This window comes from Sceloporus occidentalis, unplaced genomic scaffold, assembly GCF_023333645.1.
Source record: "Sceloporus occidentalis isolate IW3139 unplaced genomic scaffold, rSceOcc1.0.p SCAF_103, whole genome shotgun sequence".
Taxonomy (NCBI): domain Eukaryota; kingdom Metazoa; phylum Chordata; class Lepidosauria; order Squamata; family Phrynosomatidae; genus Sceloporus; species Sceloporus occidentalis.
Window position 1 is genome coordinate 1,642,384 of NW_028317083.1, and position 7,408 is coordinate 1,649,791.

Below are 7,408 nucleotides of genomic sequence, written 5' to 3' on the forward strand. Positions count from 1 at the left end.
ATGAGTGATTCCAGCCAAGGACAGGTGACTCCGGACATCACGCAGATGTTTTATTTGAAGATTAAATTTTCTAAACCATTTAAAAATTATTAAGGTATCCAAGCATGACAGCCCAAAGAGCACGCTTGTCTGGGAAAAAAGAGAGAGAGAAACGAGATAGTTTTACGTACACACAAGAAAGTTCTGATGAGGAGACCAGGAGAAATCTGCATTACTATTAACCCGTTCAATCATGGCAGCTAATCATTGAGCTCGTAAAATTAATGCTCTCCAGATGTGCGTAGCTTTCACCTGGAACTTTGTAGCAAGCGTGGTTTATTTATGAAGGTATGAGTTTCTTTGATCACCCACTGACTTATCACTTGCACGTTGTACATCAGTGATGTTTCCGATACATCAGACACACCGGTCAAATTTATTATGTATTGTACATTTTCACTAGGAGGGGGCTGATAGCCACATAACAAGCGTTAATTCAGCTACTTTGTGCTCCTCTTAATCCCTTCAAAAGCCCAGATGACCCGCAAGACTGTGTATCCGAAACTCACAAAGAACTAAAGCGGTTCAGTTAAAAATTAGGGATTAAACAAAGGGGAAAGCATAAAATCAGCCTCTTCATGTGGCCTTCAAGAAAAATACCATTAAATTTCCGCGGGAAGGATATGCTCCCAAAAGATGGCCTTTACTTATGCCTCAATGTCACATCTCTGTCCAAAATCTAGGGGAAAAATGTAATTTTGGTCATGGGATCTGTAATGGGACTTCCAAAGGGAGCAGAAATAAGTAAATCTTTAGTCTGAAGTTGACTCATTCTTGGCTCGCATAGTCAAACCAAATCCCCCAGCTCCTGCTTGTTTGTGTCTCTGTCTGAGATACTACTGGATTTCTCACTTTGAAAAGAGCCCTTTCAATCGACCATTCTCATTTTTCGTTTGAAGCCGTATTAAATCCATATGATGCATTCTGTTGCTTACATGCTTACATATTTTGCCTATTTCATCAACCCGTCTTAAGCGGGAGAACAGTACCTTACATGACCCGCTGACTTTACTATCAGGAATTCTTTGCTTTGGCCAACTCTGCTATCAGATGATTAGGAGATACGACTGGTCACAAAAATCAGAGCCATGTGCTTATAGTAGATCGGTAGATCTACCATCAGACCCTGCCCCACTTGTCTTTGTGTAGCCACTAAAAACCTGAAGATGGGATTTACCTACTAAACCATATTTTTGCAGGTGAGATGATGGAGTCTTTAGTTGGAACCAATTTGGAAAACAGATGTAAAGTCACATAAGCTTTCAGGACCTCAGAGGTCTCTTCCTTAAGTGGTCACTTCTTTGGATGGAGGAGACCTCCTGAAAATGTATGTGGCTTGACATCTTTTGTACTCATCTCTTGGGCTACTACAACATTAGCTCAATATTCGACTTCAATATGCGTTATGAAGGCGCAACCCTTACAAGTTTCCCATTGGAGAAGAGCAGACTTAAGTCATGGTGACTTATCAATGAGATTCCTTACGTATAATCTTATATAATTAACTATGCATTGGGTGGAGGCAGTTGTAGAAGTGGCTCTGTAGGGGTTGGGTTTGCTTTTCACGATAACAAAAAATAAAAACTGTCTGCGCTTCTCACCCTAATAAAGTGGGCAACGAATATGTAAACATAATATAAATGAGAGGTTTTGGTTATATGAATTGGCCAAAGCATAATTAAGCTCACCCGCCACGTCAAGGCACACTCTCAATAGGGTGATAACCTACTCTCACCTCCTACATAGTGGGCACACAAAGCAGTTTATTCTGCTACCAAAACCTTATTAATTTGTATTATTTAAAATTTTTCTTTGGTTTTTCACGATAAAATGTTTCAACTTAATGCAACCCACCTAAAAATGTACTATAGTGAACCGTGGAATACATTGATGTTTTGGTACAGTGTACTAACGCAAGACCATAGATCTAACTACACAAAGAGTACGAGGGTTTGAATTGTTCAAAATGCTGCAGTCACAAAATACTTCTATAATCATTTTAATGGGTATACAAAGCCTTTTTTCATAATATATCTTTTAGGCATTAAACAAACTGAGCAACATAACGGGCATCCCACCGAAACATAAATATATAAATTACACCTTTATACATTTATTTTGTTGTTGTAGTTTTTTGTTTTTTTTTTTGTTTTTACGCAGACACGGACAGTCATATGCATATCATTATGAATTGTACACTTAACTGCAGAAGAGCACACACGATTTAATACACACACTTCCAGTTCTGGAGCAGAATATAAGTTAGGAGAGAAAATTGTGATTTATGGGCTCACAGAATTTAACAAATTGCATGGGTTTTTCTGAGTAGGTGGGGGGGAGGGGGAATACATCCATAATATATCAACAGGATTATGGAGATGTTTAAAAAAGGTTTTTCATAAGAAAAAAAAAATATTTTTTTTATTATATTAACTGTTCATGTCCCATTATACAGCCCTGTGTAATATGACGGTGCTAAATATATAAATAAATGGTAAGAATAATGATGCTGTGGCCTACCTGCAATAGAGGTTTTATAGAAAAAATCATAACCTAGAGGCGTATCAACTTGAGACTTTGAGAGCCAAAAATTTAGCATTTTTTCTAATTAACTTGTATATCATCATGGCATAAGGTATCAGTGCTGTTCCAATAACAGTAACTGCGGTTTCTACACAATCTTTTAAGAAGCTTTTTTTTCAGTTTCCATGGCAACAGCCTATCGGTACCTGCTTATTTTCTGGGAAGGGTGTGGGGCTTAAATGGTGCTGCAAATGAGGTGTTTAATGTGGCATTTGGTTACAAAAGCAATAAATTAGGCAAAGTGGGTGGAATAGTACATTTAAGTGCACGACTAAATGGCACCCGGAAATCCGGAGGGTTTGAGGCCTTCAAGGACTGTATTCTTACGTCACTGGTTTATGATCTATAGTCCAGCTATCCCAACTCTCCGGTAGTTCCCGAAAAAGGTTTCTGACAGAATCTCTGCACATGAGCCAATCTAAATATTATTAATTCAAGTGGATCTATTTTGATGAGAAATTCCTGATAACTGGTATCTTCGATTAATATGATCAGATTTTGGGTATATCCCAAGGGCCGGGTTAGAAAGTAGAAGCTCTCACGGAGATACACCTTCAGCTTTACATTTCAGATACATTTGATTTTATACATATATATCAGACATTCTGCTAATTAATTAATTTCATATTTTAAGATGAATTAAGTGGCTACATATTGATATTGAGGTGCACAAATTAGGAAACTCCGTCCTTCTGAAAGCCAAAGCTCGCTATATCACTACATTGGCGTAAACGTGACAGACATTGGCTTTTTTAACTAAACTCAAAAGATAGCTTGGCTCTAATAACTTTAGCGCCTTGGAAAATAATTATAAATTATAAAGGGCAGCTATTGAGTACAGTTCTCTAATCAGAATGATGTAAGCGTCCCTCGCTCAAAGTCAAATCTTGCTACCTTTAAAAAATTAAGACGCATAACCTCACCCCAAAAAAATGGGGGAACTTCAGTAGTGCCTTAAAGGAGAATATAAATTGTGGTGTTTTAACTTGAATTAATTCTCCAATGTAAATACTGATAAAAAGAAATAGCAGTTTTTCGACAATTATTTAATTAACTTCTAACTTGAGTTTGATGTATATGTTTAGATAATTATGGAAGAAAAATAACAGCTAATACCCACAGATGCTAGGAGAGAGATCCTACTATGGGATATAACAAAAGAGATTGTTATAATTAATAAATATTGGCTATTATGGGGGGGTTAACAACAAGAGTCGGGGGAGGGGAGATGCCAAATAGGCAAGGTAGAAACTGTTTTTTTTGCCTTTTTAAATTATTTATAACTAATTCCCATATCGGCTGGTTTTTTTTTTCCAATCTGCACAGTGAATCTGGAAAGCTCAAAATAGTTTTGAATCTATGCCATGCTCAATGGCGTCTAAAGGACGTATATTTTGTGAAGAATTGTGTAAGGGCGACTTTGGTTTTATATTTATACCTTATCAGGGAGAATACATTTTGGGAAAGACATTAGTGAAACTTATAACAGTAAGACATAGGATATCAGACACCTTGTGCTCATATATGCATTTTAACAGCTATAGCAAAAAATATTTGTATGTTTTGGACATGGTGCTACAAAAATATGACCACAGAATGTATTTTTTTGGTTCAAGAAAACATAGCAGGCCTTCTTACTTATATAAAAATGTTAATTTTAGATAAAAATACAAACTTCAACTTTACAAAAAAAAGAACACATTTCTGTTGAATACACATAAGCATACTTTTTTTTTTTATATACCAAAAATAAAGAATTTAGAATTTGTTGAAATACACGTAGCAAATATTCTCCTTGCCACAGTGTTACTGTACAATGCAATTACAAGAATAGAATGTCCATTTCACACTTTCTGGCAATGTGAAAAAAGTTGTGTATGATAAAATAATAAAATTGCAAGAAAAAAAATATTAGCACTATTAGGCAAGTGGCACAAGTTTGACGTCGTACAGATATCCCATGATTTATTAATATACAATATTTTATTTAAAATTATTTAAATTATGCAGACACATTTGAAATGAAAGTTGAGGAAATATGGACTTGATATACCTTTGTTTCTTTTTATTTGAATACAGTTCATTAGCTTGCATCCCTACAAGAGGAAATTCTATAGAGTTATAGCGTTTTTGTATATGCATTCTCTGCAATAAATCTCTACTGGATGATAAAAAAATCAGTTAATATCTGAGGCAGGGCTATCCATAGTGAATTCACTCTTGCATTCATGTAAAATTACTCTTCATATATCATCCTCAATGTATAATCAGATTTTAAAAGTATATATATAGATTTTTGTTTAATATTTTACTATTATTAACATTAAAGAGATATGCATTCTTGGTGGCATTTTGAACCTTCTCTTAATCATAGGATTTAAAAAAATAAAATCTCGGGGCCACATTCATCGGAGAATATTTTTCATTAAGCAGCCTTTACTTTTGCATGTTTGACATACAGTTCATGGGAGTATAATTTTCAGGTTCCCCAAATGGAAAAATGTTAACGAGTAGAATGTCTACTTTTCTTACAAAAAATATTTGGAGAAAAAAAAAATTTATGTCACTAGCAAGAGTGAATGCACTTAAAATAAAAATGTTAAAAAAAACACACAAACAAAACAAAAATCAAACACCATGAAGGTCTCTGCTGAAAAATGAGTCTGTTCACGCTCAGCATCCACTGACTCATTTTGAAGCAGTTGTCTTCCAAGTGCTAACAGAATATAGCCATATTTAAATTACCCCCACAACTTAATTATTTAATGGAGCAAAAATGAAAAATAAAATAAAATAGAGTCCTCCTTAAGGCTTCCCAGGTTTTTTTGTTTTGTTTTATTTTTTGAAGACTTTAAACACCACTGAGCAAGGATGTATTGTTTTTCGGTAGCTTCTGCGTAGACACTTGTTAATTTGATACATTCCTGTTTTTTGTGCCATGTGTCTACCAATGACCGTCCATCTTCATCAGTAAAAGCAGGCACATCTCTTGACATAAAGCACCATTGCCTTGACATTAGTCATCAATTCACTTGCTACGTTTGCAGTACTTTTTTTTTTTTTTAAATATATCCTTTTTTTTTCCATTCGCCATCTTGCTGTACTTTTCTGACAAGGGAAGCGTCTCTTCTCTGTTAGAGTGCTACAATACTTGCTTTGATGTCACATTAAACAAATGTACATTGTCCCTTTGTTCTCACAGAGTGTCCTTTGAACCGCTTTATTATTTTTTTTTCTTTTTCAGTCTTTCCGCACAAGAGAACAAAAACATAACTTAGTTCAATCAATAAAGCACCATACGTAGAAGATTCAGGAATGTAACAAAATTGTGTACATCCGAGTCCCAGATGAAACAGTCTAGCTTATTTTCACCTCACATCTGCAAAAGAAATTGAAGGAAAGCAAAATAATTAGTAAAACGAAACAAAAAAAAAAATTTCAAAAAGAAAACGAAAAAATATGGAAATGGCAAAAGGTAAACATAACTTAATCGGTCCACAAAGTAAAGATTTTTTTAATTAATTAAAATAGAGACAATATTTTTGTAGTTTTTGGGGGACCACAAAAATGCTATTTAGATTTCGGTAGAAAAAAGTGGATTATAATTCATATCTAGAAGAGGTTTTATTACACATAAACCACGTAAAATAATGGAAAAAAATTATCTTTGATTTTTGTGGCCAAATGTAAATAGTCAAAATACCTTCATGAAATTGTTCTTGCAACGCTAGATGGCCCGTCGCATTTCGCTCAACTACTTACTGAATGTTTGAGTGATTAGTTCAGTGAGACAACACATAGTTTCTGAGTTTATGTTTGACTGACCCAAATACTTGTTTCATACTAAATCCCATCATTTTTCACGATTAAAGTGCAAAATTCTCACACTACCCGTCATATGACTTCTAAAGTAAATCCATATTTAATTTGGGCTTTGTCACAACTTCAGGCCTCATTAGCTTCGAGATCAAGGGATTTGTTAAAGAAAAAAAAGGTTTTTATAGCACACACACACACATATTCCTCCTTGCGCTTGACTAGAGGCCTTTCTTTCCTTCTTGCTCTAAAACAAATATTTGATCGTTTCGCAACAAAAGCCTTGCACTGCAAAACTCGGATCATTTTGTGTTTTTCAATGACCAGTTCCGCTTCTGCTCAAGAAATACAAAAAGAAAGACTCAAAGACCAATCGAACGTAAATAAATTTACCGAAGTGTAGTGGTTTTTTTTATATTTTTTCAACAAATGCAAGTGTAAACTTTCCGCTGATACAGGAAGTTGTATAAAACAAAGTTCAAGTGTTTTCTATGCAGTTAAATAAGGGTTATTAAAATCTGGAACTACAGATCCCAGAAGATTACAATACCCGTTAACCTCTGCAGTCCATTTAAGTTTAAAAAATCAACAGCTGGAGGTCCATGCTGGAGTAACCCTACGATCAAGTGGTCTATTCACTAAAGATGGTAAAAGCTCCCCAACATGTAACTGTTCCATCACCTGGTCTGATTCTCAGACATAATCTCATCTGTTACTTTGGCCTTTCTTGAATTCAATCCATCAACAATAAAAAATACCCTCATTTTAGAGACTGTTTTTTCTCTTTTCTAGTCTCAAGCCACAGACCTTTACAGTTACTGTCATCTTGAACAAATTCCTTGAACGAATAGAAGCCGGGTACTCTATAAGTTATAGAATCCCTGAGGTTTGAACACTACAGCTGGTGTATTCATGGTTGAGATAACCCAATTAGTTAAAGCTCACATCTCATCTAGTAAACCATTGAACT